Genomic DNA, 15,669 nt, shown 5'->3' with positions numbered 1-15,669 from the left:
GAGAATTATACGGGTAATCCAATCCGAGTATGGTATTCCTGATATCACATGAATTGCATATATAATATGTGATCGAATGGATTTCAAATCAGCTGCCAAATTTTCCACCGATATGACAGCTATCGCCTTAGGGTTTGTTCAGCCTACCTTTCAAATCATAGCGAAATCACCCACCCCAAACCTAACGCAAACTTGACCAAGAAATTAGCCTCTTTTGCTCTTCGATGTGCCACAGTCAAAATTCCATAAAAATCTTCACTATAATTTAAAACGAAACGTCACTGTAATTGACAATGTGACGTAAGAGATAATTAACGAAGTTCTCCCCATTGGCACCATAGATTCCCGTACTTTATGTGATGACTTTCGCCCGAAGCCAGCGGGGACCGCTGCTTAGTTTGCTTTCAGAGTCCCCTGCTGCGTCCTCATGCCCGCATAGTAGGTAAGACTCCTCAATCTCCAACGATTTGTTTGATAATCTATTTGATCTCCAGAGATATGGTTGATTTCAAAGGATTTGGTAAATTTCTTAATCTCAAGTGATATCACAACTAGTTTATTGGCTAACGGCTGATGGACGTATAGAACAATGATTTTAAGGATGGTGTAAAATATGGTTGAGGTAACTTTTATCCTTAAACCTCATTTAATATATATATATATAAAGTTATACAAATTATAAACATTAATTTATAAATAACCATCCAGAAACATAACATAAATAATAATAGATTTTTAAAAAATTATCTAAATTATTATTATTATTATTATTTCTAAAAAGTTACTTATACTTATCTATTAAATATATATATTTTCTGAAAAACAAATAATATTTAACAAAGTTTATTCTCCAAAATCAAATCAGAATATTTCATTGACTATTTTACTAAGGCATTAAAGTAAACAATTATAAAAAAAAAAAAAAACTAGTTCAACTATATAAATTAATTACTCTTAAATATCTATAATTTAATTACAGTTTAATCTATAATAATATGGGTTATTATACTTCTTAAGGATTTCTTCTCTACCATGGGTATGATTGTTAACACTCACAAAACAAAAGTTATGATTATCAAATCCAAGAAGGACACTTACTCTAATTTTATGTATGAAAATAGTAACTCGGAGGAAGTGTCTTCCTACAAGTACCTAGGAATTGATATTCATCACAAGCTCAACTGGAACTATAGCGTTGAGAAAAGGATTAATGGGGGATGGAAAGATTATTTTGGTCTTGAAAATAATGGTAAAATGGCAAACCTCGTAATGTGGGATAGAAAGAAGTTCCTCTTTGAAACTTTAGTCACTCTGGTTATCTTATATGGATGTGAGGTTTGGGGTCGTAGCATCTCTAGAGAATCCTAGAGAAAGAATGAGCAAATCTAGAAGCGTTTTATAACGTATAACCTCAAAATTAAATGCAACACACCCTATCCTATTCTCCTTATAGAAGTGGGTCTTTCCGCTATCGAGAGCCTAGCTATGACAAGGCTTCTATTGTACAAGCACAAACTCAATAACATAGGAGACCATAGACTTCCTAAGCTAGCTTTAAATTCCAGCCAAAAAACCACCTAAGGCTCAAACGAGGTTGGTATAAAGACACCATAGGACACCATAGACTTCCTAAGCTAGCTTTAAATTCCAGCCAAAATGACCTAAAGCTCAAACAAGGTTGGTATAAAGACACCAGCGCCTCGTTAAACCATTGGGAGATCTATGAGAATGTTGCATTGCAAAACACTAATAACATTAAAAATATTGTTACTTCTAAGTTCAAAGAAAAAATGTGGTATGAGCAAGATTTAGCAGCTAAAAGAAAATTAAGCTATTATAAGGAGGTCATCAACCCCACCGTAGAAGATCAAAAGTATCTCTTTGTTTTAACTAGCTCAAAGAAGAAAATTAATATCGCCAAGATTAGAACGATATCTCATGAGTTCCAAAGTGAAATGGGTTGTTGAGCAGTTCTTAAAACACCATGGATGGAAAGGTTCTGCCATCTCTGTGAGAACACGAACATTGAGGATGAAAATCACTTCCTCTTAGAGTGCCCCACATACAACCACATTAGATCTCAGTTTCAAAATATTTGTTGCAAAACTGACCTTCCTAGCCTTTTACGTTGTCAAAATTACAGTGAGCTTGGGAGGCTTCTCTCCAAGCTTTGTGAGCATAGGAATAAAATCTTAAATCAAACTAAATAATTCGTTTCTTTAGACCAAAGTTTGGTCCCAGTGGACGTTAACCGTCGTCATCATCATCATCACAAAACATATTTCATTTTATATGGCACATGTTCATATAATATTTTTTTTAATTAATCAATACAATCAAAAGGGAAAAAAAAAAAAAAAAAAAATTAAAGATACAATTAAATTTTTATTTAATGAATACAATTTAAGAAAACTTTAGAATATTTTGTGAAATTTAAATTTCTATCAAACACCTATTAATTGTTGATAATTAAATCAAAATTTTGGAAATTATATTCCAAAATAAACATGTCTGTGAATTCAATATCATAAATAAAAACTAAACTAAATTTAAGACTTGTTAATATGATTTTCTTTTTAAATTAACTTAGAAAGCCAAAAAAAACATAATTACTTTAAATATAAATTCTAATCTTTTATCTATAGCTATTAATAATGAAAAATATTTTATAAATATTATAAATATTAGATCTCTATCAATTACTTAATAATTATTAATTATTAAATTAAAATTCAAAATAAATAATATAGTGACTTCCATAATTATACAACACATTATTCTCTTTAATAATTTTATTCTCTTCATAATCATTATTATGAGTTTATTGTGTTTTTGGAATCAACGTGATCTACAAGTTCCTTGACGGATCTTAGAATGGAGATTAAAATGGCCAATAACAAGAGCAAAGAGTGAAATACACCGTTACATTAATGTACTCATATCACAAAGTCGTATCTGCCATAGATGGACAAAGGGAGACCACCACACAATCGCATAACGCGATATCATACCATATGATTTGAGTCGATGTTTATTTTTAGTGAATTGTTCGATTTAATTGCTTAAAGTTTACATGACTCTCTAAATTTTAGTTTTCAAATATATAACTAATAGTTTTTCAAATTTAGTTTTGAAAAATAATTAAAAATTATTGTTAACAATTTAGTTCATAGCAGATATTATTCTCTAATACTCTTTTTTAATTTTAATTACTAATGTCTAAGTTAATGTCTAAGTTTAGGTTAGGCTTACAATATTTGAGATTAAATAAAAAGGGTTTTATTTTGGCATGTTGACGCAGGTTGCCTTCAACTTTGAGTTTATAAGTTTTTTCTTTCTTTTACTCCAAACTCTATATTCCGCATATATTTTTTTTTTGGTTATTGTAGCTTTAGTATTATTTAGTTCATATCTCTTAATATTTCCTTGTATTCTTGTCTTGTTGCATTTACTTATATCTCAATTATCTTTGATTGAAATTTTTTGTCAATTCATATAAGATCAAAAACATAATTTGTGTTTTCTTTCAACTTTCTTTCACCATTGCAATAATTTCAACATATTTGATCGATGTCTTGTTTCATCTTCTAATATAGTTATGGTAATTTTTCAATAACAACTTTTATCATTATAACACCTAGGCATTGCAAGCCACTCTTCAAGAAAATATAACTTAACTTCATAATCAAACTCAACATTAATGAATATGTTCTTCTTGCCTATTGTTGTTGTCGTAAAGGTGGTTTCAATTTTTTCTTGGACATGCGTATCTATACACTTAAATTCATTTTTTTCTACCATGTTCAGTCACTAAATCTTGTATAGGATCATTATTTTCCTCTTAAATTTCTTGTATTGGATTTACAATATTACTTAGGACAATGTTACTATCAAATTTTTTTTTTTATGTTTTTATGTTTCAACAACCTCTTCTAGAATGTCTCCAATTATTTCAGCTATATCAAAATATTCACCTTCTTTGATTATAATGGGTTCCTAAATAAGAATTGTAATTCTCTATGGCTAAATGTGATGTTGATTAATGTTACTCTCCCTTTCATTGTATGTATCTCTAGAATGTTCCAAACATTTAGGGATATGGTTGTTGTTGTAATCTTGGGAAAAATGTTATCATCCAAGCTCTGTCGAATGACAAACAATGTTGACTGTTAGAAATATAGAAGAGATGAGCAGAGAGAACAATTAGGCACACAAATCACATTGTGTGATATCTTTATTGATCATAATAGTTACACATATATAGGACATAAATTTCTCACTTCCACACATCTAGATCATAACTACAACTCATACATAGGAAACAACAACTTCTAGATTGACGCTTGGGAACTCTTAATGAAAACTCATGACAAAACATGGAAGCATTACTTCTAACACCCCCTCTTAATGCTTACATGGAAAACATTGAAAACATATATTACAACAACAATGATAATCTTTGTCTAACTAGTCTTCGTCAACACTCACCTCCACTCTAGAATATCGCAAACACTGCTCTTTCACCACTTTAGGCTATCAGTTGACCTCCATTTAAAACGTAACCGCCTCTCACCATCGTTGATGAACTTTGCAAGATCAACAATATTGACACCTCGGCTCATCAGGCTTCGACTATAAGAGTCGTCAAGTAATGAATCATCCTATGGACCAACCAACATATGTTGGATAATTTCATTTTTAGCTATCCATTAGTTGCTAGGATGGAGGTTTGGATACTGAATGTGTTCAAAAGCTAATCAAACAACTTGACCTTAAAAACACAAAATAATTGATGTTTTGGACACCTGGGCTTTCAGTATAAGAACCACCAACCCTTTTTATAACCAATAGAAACATAAACACCAACCCCCAAAATGTACAAAGACAAAACGAATGATTGTTCTTTATTAATCTATGCATATCAGATCAAATATAATAATAATAACTTTGAATATCGGTATTAACCTTTAGATCTGAAATGTTTGGATCTCGATCTTTGGATAAACAATACCACAACATTTTATTAATTCAAAGCTAGAATGAGAAATTCCAACATTCCACCTGCATGCCACAGTTATACATCTTGGACCATTTGATAATACCGAGAACCGCCATTTAAAACATGTAACCATTGCTCTCAATTGTAGATCCACACTAGATCAAACTAAATCTATGATGATCCAGCTTCTTCACAAGTAGATCTCCTCTTCTTTTAAAAACATTTGTCCACAATGACACTTCACACAACAATAGCAACATTGGATCTTCACAATTCTCCTTTGCATGCAACTATTCACAATCCACATACAAACAATATATCCAATGCCCTATTAAATTAATCTACGTACAAAGAAGTATCATGGCTGAAATTGAATGATCTTAGCACCTCTTGTGAGAGAGTCAAGGTTTAACCATCTTTGATACCATCTTAGAAATATAGAAGAGATGAGAAAGAGAATGATTAAACACACAAACCACACACTACATGATATCTTTATTGATAATAACAATTACACATATATAGCACATAAGTCTTTGACTTCCAAACATCTAGATCATAACTACAACTCATACATAGGAAACAATAACTTTTAGATTGACAACTCATGGCAACACATAGAAGCATTACTTCCAACATGGAATCATTATATCCAAACCTCGTTGAATGATAAACAATGTTGATACATCATCCTTCTCGTGTCCTTCATAACTAATTGTCCTAAGAATGGATGAATTTCATTGAAGTGCGTAACCTAAGGTAGAAATATTGTGTACAACTTCTTTTTCTCTTATTTTGTAACTTTCCATGGCTTTTGAATTCTAATTTCTCCATATTATATATATATATATATATATATATATAAATATAAAAGTTAGTAGTTTTCCATCAAAACCCAAAAATTAAAATCCTAAAATGTGCGGTGACAATTGGACAAGCATTTACAATAAGGTTATAAATGACTTTGTACTTAGGAAGGGTAATGTAGTTGTTTTGTTTTTTCATAAATGGGAGAAAGTTCATAAAAAAAGGGAAAGTATATAATATTGAGGATTATTTGATAAGGCTATGTTGATGTAAAGGCAAAATAAGAGATTATAAATTAATTTTGTAGTTTTGTAAAAAAAAATTAATATTTATTTCTAATACTATTGGCCCTAAATCTGATTATGTTATTGAGACATATCATAACTAGCGATAAAATTTTTATATTGCAATAAATACATAACTTTTCAAGTCAGTCTTCTTTTATAGAAATTAACTAGGTTTCCCATTTTCAATTCATTAAGCGTAGGCTCTCTCATGAACTGTAATTACGGAGACCTCATTAATTAGTCCATGCATATCAGATTCCCCAATTGTTTAACCAATAAAATTGAATTGAATTATTAAGTAATTAATTCAAATTCCCATGTCATCTAGAGTATTGGTCTTTTCAGGGATTCTCGAGGCGTATTTGAAAATTTAGAAATTTGTGTAACCTCACCAAAGATTAATTGTAATAACTTATTTTAAAAATTGCATTGATCATATGAATTTAATGAGTTTTCATAATGGAAGTGTTTATGGAGGCAGAGGAATTGCCGGAACGAACTAAAGTGGTTGGAATTCATGGAAAAAGAAATTAAAAAATATTGCATTAGCTATGTTTGAATCATGTTTTTGACGATGGATATAGATTCAAAACCATCCAAAACATTTAAGGCACACAAAACCTTGGAGTTTGACAGCAATAACCTGTATTTACAAAAATCCCTACCAGATTTTATCAAAATCTTATCAAAATTTGCATAATTTTCAAAGCAAAAAAGTCCAATAATTAGAGTAATGGCTTTTAAATCTAATAATAAAATATTGTTGTTACAAGCACTCTACTTGGACTAATGGCTTTTAAATCTAGTAATAAAATATAGTTGTTACAAGCACTCCACTTTGACTAATGCCTTTTAAATCTAGTAATAAAATATTGTTGTTACATTTTTTTTTGGCTGGTGGATTGTAAATGCTTCAAGTTTTTAGCTTGACGGTACTATGAATGCCTTATATATTTTTCTAATTTTTTAAGAAAAATTATTAGCATTTATCTCGAATGCTATTGATTGTGAATTTGAAAGTGTTAATTATATTAATTAACTAAATTGAATTAACATAATTAATTTTTAATTACAATAAATTATTAGTTAATTAAACAAAGCTTCACGTAATAACTATTATGTAGCCTTGTTTATGTCGAGTTGGATGTTATCTGTGGCCTTGTTTATGTCGAGTTTGATGTTATCTGTGGATTTGGATAAAATTTGATTAGTTTATATATTATTTTTATTTTTCTATTTAAAGAAAATAGATGTTCCATTAATTAAATATAATATTAGATTATTTTTTAAGTTTGAAAACAATTTTAATTAAATAATATTGATGATCAAATTAGTATTTTAATTTTTTGTTGTTAAAATTATAATAATAAAATTATATATTTTTAAATAATATTATATTTTTATTTTATATAAAATATGGTTTTTATTCAATGTTTTTTTTTTAATAATTGTATTTATTAATTTAATTTATTCACCTATGTATTATTAATTGTATTTATTAATTTAATTTTTTCACCTATATACTATTATTATTACTATCCAATTTTAAGGTCACAGTTAAGCTATACATTAAATTGGTGTATAAGACTCTTTTGTTTGTGGGACAAGGGACCTATGATTGCTAAGTGTATGAAAGCATACATACTCTACCCCTCAGGTTTTGAATGGAAATACTCTTAGACAGAAACACATGCTCTTAACCATTAGGCTCACTCAAACAGTACATATATATATATATATGAATAATATATTTTTATTTTATTATAAATCAAATTTATATGTGATATTATCTAAATATTGTTGTCTTAGAATTTAAATAATTATAATAACCAGATTTAATCTTCTTCATAAACTTTTACAATCTAATTGTTTGGTTACATGATATAAATTGGTTGTGATGTCCCTTGTAAATATTTTATTTTACCGCAGTAAAAAGAAAACTGGATATTATGGTTATTGTTTGAATTAAGTATTAAAATTTGATAACTATAAAGAGAAAAACTATTTTTGGAGTGTTGACAAATCTTGTAACTTTTCATATCAAGAAAGTTAGGATATGCAGTTGCCTAACCCTAACTACCTCCTTGAGTATGAATTCTCCAAGGAAAGGACTCAAAGGGCATTGGGAAACATGAGAGCAACAGAGGAGAAAGGAAGAGAATCTGTAATGAAAGGTTAGATGTGAAAATAAGCTAAGTCTAGTGGTGACTAGATAGTTATGGCACTGTATGTGAAGTCTTGCAAGAATAAATTGGTCTTGTGAGCAAACTCGGGGGGAGACTTGAACCTCACGACAAGTCTCATGGTTGGGAGGATTGAAATTTGTAATAAATTGGTCTTGTGAGCAATCTCGGGGGGAGACTTGAACCTCACGACAAGTCTCATGGTTGGGAGGATTGAAATCTGTAAATTACAGAGTGACTTCAACAATTGATTTTTCCTTTATTACATCTTTATAAGTAAGTAAAAAGACCTAAAGTAAGTTATTTAAAAAAAAAATGAGTTGGTAGAATAAAATGTTAAGATCTCGAAAATGATGTAAATAACACTTGAAAATTAATACTTTACAGTAATTTCTTAAAAATAGAAGTAGATATTCCTAGTTAAAATATAGATTTGAGAGCATAAGTACATGCTCACATGAAAACAACTTTTCAAAAGAAAAGAATAAAATTGTGCATGAATTAGTAATATCATAAAAGACCTAAGTTTATTTTCCCACAAAAATGAAGTATGTACTATTTACTTGTGAGAGCTGAGATTTTATAATAATTATAGATGGAAAACCAGCTGAGGTTTGTTCTAATTATTAATTTGGAAATCATTGTAAAACATTTTATAATACTGGCAAGAGACCGGAAACTTTATGTGGCAACGCTGAACTGTAAAACCCTAAAGAAATTCAACAAGTAATGACAATATAGAAATGTTGACAATAACAAGGAAAGTCATCACCGGACCCTTACGACCCGATACGCCCATGAACCCAGGGCCAAAATCCAAGTCCTAGGCCTACATTTTCACAAATGACAATCTTAAACATATGCAAAACGTTAATAGAAGATTAGCGGCTTACAAATCAACAAATCCAGATATACATCATAGAGAAAGAACTAGACAATGTCATAAACTAAGAAACAGTATGAGGCATCGATTACCCATATATTGAAAAGCAATGTTCGATTCATTGCATAGAAGCTCACATGCATCATGCTCCGGTAACCAGAGAGATGTTGGAGTTGAGGATTATCAAATGAAAACGTTATATAACAAATGACAGAGCTAAGTACAATAGCAACATACATCAAAAGGCTCAACCATGAGAAAAATATGGCATACATATATTTTAAAGAGGACAGAGCCCCAAAACAACAGTACACTTTAGAGCGTCATGGAAAAGGATTTTGGGACCTTCCAGTGTAACCCCAAGGGTTTCCAGATAAACCCAAAATCCATATCATTTACTAGAAGCAGAGGATATGTGCATTCTCTTAAAACAAAAAATAAATACAATTTAAATACAACCGCAACAACGAGTTTCCATGGGCAAATCCCTTTTGTCTAGAATAAACTTAAATACAAATTCTTCCTGTGTATGATTAAACACCATAGCTAATACTCTAAACCTTCTGATAGTTTCATCTAAGGAACAACCCATCTCTGTACTCGGTCATTAGTAGATGGCAGCTAAACTACAACATACCTGAAAACCTTTGAAATACTTGAGTAGGAGGATGGCGAAAGGATTGGTGCAAACAACTTTGGGGTTTCCATCAAACATCGAGAACTCACGAGCAAATCCTGCATTTCAATTTCAGTGAATCGTTAAGAGAAATCTACAAACTGTAATCTTAAAAAAATCGAGGAAATTGCTAATTCGTTTTAGAATTACCTGATAAGGGTCATGCATGGGTAGTGTAACCACCTGTTTCAAGAGCCATTACGGATGCCATGACATTCTCAACACTGCACAAACCCTCCAGGAACGAAACCCTGGTATCGTAGCCCAAAAGCTAGAGAGCCGAAAATAGAAGCGATAAATGAAATGCAAGTCCATCGAATTTCCCAAAGAAAGTTTCCAGAAGACCCATCGTCTATTGGATCAGCTCCAAGGCTTGTACACCGTCGATGCAGCGAGGAGAACGAGGCAAGAGGGACAGTTGGAGGGCATCCAGCGAGGTATTCAAGGCCTGCTTCCACCACAACTCAGCAGCAAAGTACAGACATTAATAACACCATAAATCGCGTGATATGAGTTATGTACAGTGTAAATCAAAAGTGCTAGTTTGATTGTAAATATATATTGAATCATATGAACATTAGTATTGTGTATTAATTAGAGTTATGATTGTATACGGAAATCTATATATGATTTATGGTAAGTGCATTTAGAACTATGGTAGAAAGTAATTTTTTTTATTATTTATGAGTTATAGGGAGATGTGACAAGTGGTATCAGAGCCAAGGTTACCAAACTGAGGCCTCTGGAAAACTAATGACTGATAGTGTTGTGCATATACAACAAAAGAAGCAGGAGCAGTTAACATGAGAAGGACAGATAGCACTCCCCACAGAAACATGACAGGCTTAGGACCTGCAACTTTTCCTGAAACCAACCCTGAAGTATGGGTGCAATTAGGAGAAGAACCTCGTAGCACCAATCCTACAATACTCAAGACTATACAAGACATAAAGAACGAGATGGTCTGGTTACAGGTAGACAGTGAAAGATTAATGCTGGAATAGGAGAATATTATGAAAAGTCTGTTAGATAAGCAAAATCAGCATCAATCGATTCCTAGCCTAGAACACAGGGACATGTTAGGAGAGCAAGAATATCAGACAGAGTATGTGGAAGTAGAAGGAGGGGAAGAAAATCAAGAGGAAAAGTCAAATAATTCCTCAGAGCATAAAACACAAAAGAGGCAAAGGACAGAACTGCAAGGACAATTCTAGAAAATATAGTCGCCCCTCTTTGACGGTGAACAAGAAGAGGCAGCTAAAGCCTAGCTTATTAATATGAATAAATACTTTCAACTATATGAGTATGACCAAAATTTAAAGGCTCGTTTGGCCATTTTCCAGCTGTAAGGAAAAGTTGCCTTATGGTGGGAAGAGGTAAAGACCATACGAGGGGTGAATGAACTAAACATAACATGGGAAAAGTTTCAAAGATATTTTAAGGAAAGGTATTTAACTGAACGGTTCTATGATGGAAAAGAAAAATAGTTTCACGACCTATGACTCAAACAACTAATAATGGATGAGTTCATTACCAAATTTACCTCCTTAACTCAGTATGTTCCTTACATACGAGAAGAGAAGGCAAAAGTACATTGATTTATCAGTAGCTTACCACTATTCATGAAAGAGCATAAAGAATCAACAACCCAAAAATAATGGATGAGGTCATACTGAAGGCTAGAATATGTTATCAGCAAAGTAAACAGAAAGGAGAAGTTATGGGAAAGAAATGGATTGACAAGAAGGGCTATAAGCTTTCTGTTGGCAATAAAGTAAACAAGGGAAACATCAATAAAGGACCCCCTAGAGGATAGTTAAATAGAAATCTGCATATGAATTAGTGCAGATTTAGACCTTCCAATGAACCCAAACCCAGTGAGCAATCAGGAAGAATTGAAGTTGAAGCAATAGCAAGACCCCCAGTACAATGTTGGGGATGTGGTGGGCCACATTACTTTAAGAACTATCCTAACCACAAAGGCACTCAACAGATTTTGCAGATTTAGGAGGTATCTACAATAGGAGATGTAGCGAGGAGTATTCCGAAAATTAATGTTGCCCTTGAAGATCATCAAGAAAAATACTATCCAACTATGGTGGAATTCAAAGGTAAAATATTTGGTCATGCTATATCTGTTTTAATTGACCTAGGAGCTATGTTAATTTATGTTAGTCCTAAAACCATTGACCAATGTGGTTTACAAGCTGTCAACTTCAAAAACCCCTGGTTAGTACAGCTAACAATAGGGGCAAAGCGACGTGTGATGGCTAAGGTCAACAACTATCCTTTAGAAATAGTGGGTCAGCATTTGGTGGAAGATCTAAACGTATTACACCTAGGGACATATGATTTTCTAATAGGCATGGACTGGCTGGAGAAGCACTGGTCCCTTATAAACTATAAAATGAAAGCTATCTGCTACATGGATGAGAAGGAAAACAAATAGGAGATTCAAGGCATTTTGAGACCACTAAAATTACGACCGATAACTGCCTCCCAACTAGCAAAGTGCATCAGAAAATGATGCTAGATTTACGCAATTTAGGTGGGTTATGCCAACTCAAGGGACAAGTCTGCTTCCTTGGAAAGTATCCCTGTGATACAAAATTTTCCAGATGTATTTCCTGAAGGAATTCTAGGGCTTCCTTCAAAAATATACATAGACTTCACCATTTAACTGGTAGCAAGAGTGGCCTCGGTGTCCCGAGCTCCTTATCGTATGAGTATACCAAAGCTAACCAAATTAAAAATGAAAATACAAGAGTGGCTGGATAAAAATTATATCCACCCAAGTGTGTTGCCTTGGGGAGCCCCCGTACTATTCGTCAAAAACAAGGACGGGACTCTACGTATGTGTATGGATTATCATCAGCTAAATAAGTTGACTATTAAGAACAAGTACCATTTACCTCACATAGAAGAACTATTTGATCAAGTGAAGGGTGTGACTATGTTTCCAAAGATTGATCTACGATCGGGATACCATCATATCAGAATCATGGAGGAAGAAATAACTAAAACAACCTTTAGGACCCACTATGGACATTACAAGTTCGTGGTGTTACCCTTCGGACTGACCAATGCCCCCGCGACCTTTATCTGTCTAATGAACATTATATTTCATCAGTATTTAGATAAATTTGTATTAATCTTCATTGATGATATACTGATTTATTCCTGAAATGTTGAACATAAGGAGAATCTCAGGATAGTGCTGCAGACTCTCTGAGGACATCAATTTTATGCAAAATTCAGCAAGTGTGATTTCTTTAGAGAGCAGATTCAGTGTTTAGGCCACATCATTACCAAAGATGGAATCATTGTAGACCCGTAAAAGATAAAGACGTGGTAGGTATAAGATCTTTTATGGGACTAGCAGGGTATTATAGACGATTTGTTGAGGGATTCTCTAGGGTGGCCTATCCTATTACCTCCCTACAAAAGAAGGGAAAAACCTTTAAATGGACAGCTGAGTGCCAACAGAGCTTTGAACAGCTCAAGCATCTACTCACCACTACGCCAATCTTAAGCATAACATATCCAAGTAAGGACTATGTGGTGTGTACAAATGCTAGCAAGGAAGGGGTAGGTGGTGTTTTAATGCAAGAAGGTAAAGTAATCACTTATGAATCGAGACTCTGCCTATGACTTAGAATTGACAACAATTATTCATGCACTAAAAATGCGGTGACACTATTTGATGGGTAAGAAGTTCCTTTTAATGACTGACCATCATAGCTTGACTAATTATTTTAAGTAGCCCACTTTGAATGCCAGGCAAGCTAGGTGGGTAGACTTTTTAAGTGGATTCGATTTCAAAATCAAACATCTGAAAGGAAAGGAGAATTGGGTAGTTGATGCCTTAAGTCGAAAAGTACATTGTCTTTATGAAATTTCTTATAGTGAAGTGCGGACTACCTTCAGTGAACAAATTAAAGAAGCAATGGAGTGGGATCCAGAATACCAGTATTTAGGACAGCAAGCCCAAACCACAAACAGCCATGAACATCAGCTAGGATATGAAATAAATCCTGTAGGTATGCTGATTTATAAGAAAATATTGTATGTGCCTAACCAAAACAACATTAAGGATTTGATTTTGGATGAATATCATAAGAGTCCCTATGCAGGACACCCAGGATACCAAAAATTAATCACCGCACTCCGAAAATAGTACTACTGGCCGGGTATGAAAAAGAATGTAGCAGAATATTTGACTCGCTGCCTGGAATGTCAGCAAGTAAAAACAGAACACCAACATCCTGTTGGATTATTGCATCCATTACCAATTCCGAAATGGAAATGGTAGACTATCTCCCTCAACTTCATCACGGGATTACCCAAATCCAAAAAGCAAAATGATTCAATAATGGTGGTAGTGGACCAAGGTTAATTTTAGGGGCGAATAATCGCCCAAAGGCGAAATTTAAAGCTTTTTATATTTTAATGGGGCGAATTTTTAATTAAAATAATATTTTTTTTTAATATAATTAGCCCATATTTTATTTAAAAATTAATTTATTTTTTTATTTTAGCCCAGGGTGGATAAACTAACCGAATCGTATTTGATCAAAATCGCCCCATTTTGATATTTGCGGAATCATATTTGATCAAAATTGCCCCATTTTGATATTTGCTCCCGGTTTGGGAGAGCAAAATCACCATTTCTGATTTATAGTTTGGGTTTTCTGGTTTGGGAGTGGTTTGTGAGGGTCGATTTGGTCCCGGGAGTGGCTTGTGAGGGTCGATTTGGTCATGGGATGTTAGATTTGTTTTGAAATGGAGGGCGGAGCTTAATTTGTTTTCAAATGGAGGGCGGCTCCCTGTTTTCACGGATTCAGCCCGCTGTTTTGGTGTATATGGCTCCCTAGGTCCCTGTATAAAAATGGTTTTGAAATAGGTTTTTTCATCCTAGTTCACAAATCTAAATGTTCTAGTTAGCAGCAGCAGTTTCGGTGGGATATTCTTGCATTTTCAGATTTCAATCCGCTTATTCTTCTCTTGTTTCGGTATCCATTGTTTCTTGGATTTGAACGGCTCATGCCACTGCAGCAGCAACAACAACAGTCGGTACTTGACCAAATTGTTGGCTGAGCGCGAAAAATTAGGCCCCTTTATGCAGGTCCTGCCCATTTGTAGCCGGCTTTTGAATCAGGGTAAGTTGGCTTCATATGTCTTGTTTTTACAGATTATCAGTTGTTCTGGAAGGCCAAATTAGGTGGATTCATGCCTCTGCAGTTGGAACAGGGGTGATAATCACTTTGCCAGTGAACGTTGAATGCTTCCGTTGGTTTGGAAGCAAATATAACCGTGGCTCCAGAGTCCAAATTGTTCTCACAAACCCAGAAATGCAGACTGCTAAAAAATATTAGATTTGTGTTGTCTAAAATGTGGCGCAGTAGTTATTTTTATTGGCAAAAGATAGGGTTGTAGGGCCCTTAAAGTATATGGGAAACATACAGCATCTGGACTTATGGAAACATGGAGCCTGGATCTTCCAATAGGTGGATCTGGGAAAAAATAGAAGAATTCTTGATTTCCCTTCCCAAGCAAAAAGTGTGAATGGTTGTTAATAGCCCCTTGCTGTTCCAAACATCATTTTATTTGCTTTACTGAATGGTCTGATTTATATTCCAACCTTTCTTTTTCACTACATGCTCCTTTTTCCAACCAAGATCATGTTACTCCACAGCGTTTAGTCGATGCAAATCATATATATATGGCATTTATTTCATGTATATTGGCAGTTGAACTTTTGCCAATATTTCTACGACAGCTATTATTGCTGATCAGATCTTGATTGTCTGCTGGTCACATTTTTGATTTTGGGA

This window comes from Pinus tabuliformis, chromosome J (genome assembly GCF_031772625.1).
Source record: "Pinus tabuliformis cultivar Carrire ecotype Pingquan chromosome J, CPIR1, whole genome shotgun sequence".
NCBI lineage: Eukaryota > Viridiplantae > Streptophyta > Pinopsida > Pinales > Pinaceae > Pinus > Pinus tabuliformis.
The sequence above is the reverse complement of the archived record's forward strand: the minus strand, read 5'-3'. Positions refer to the sequence as shown.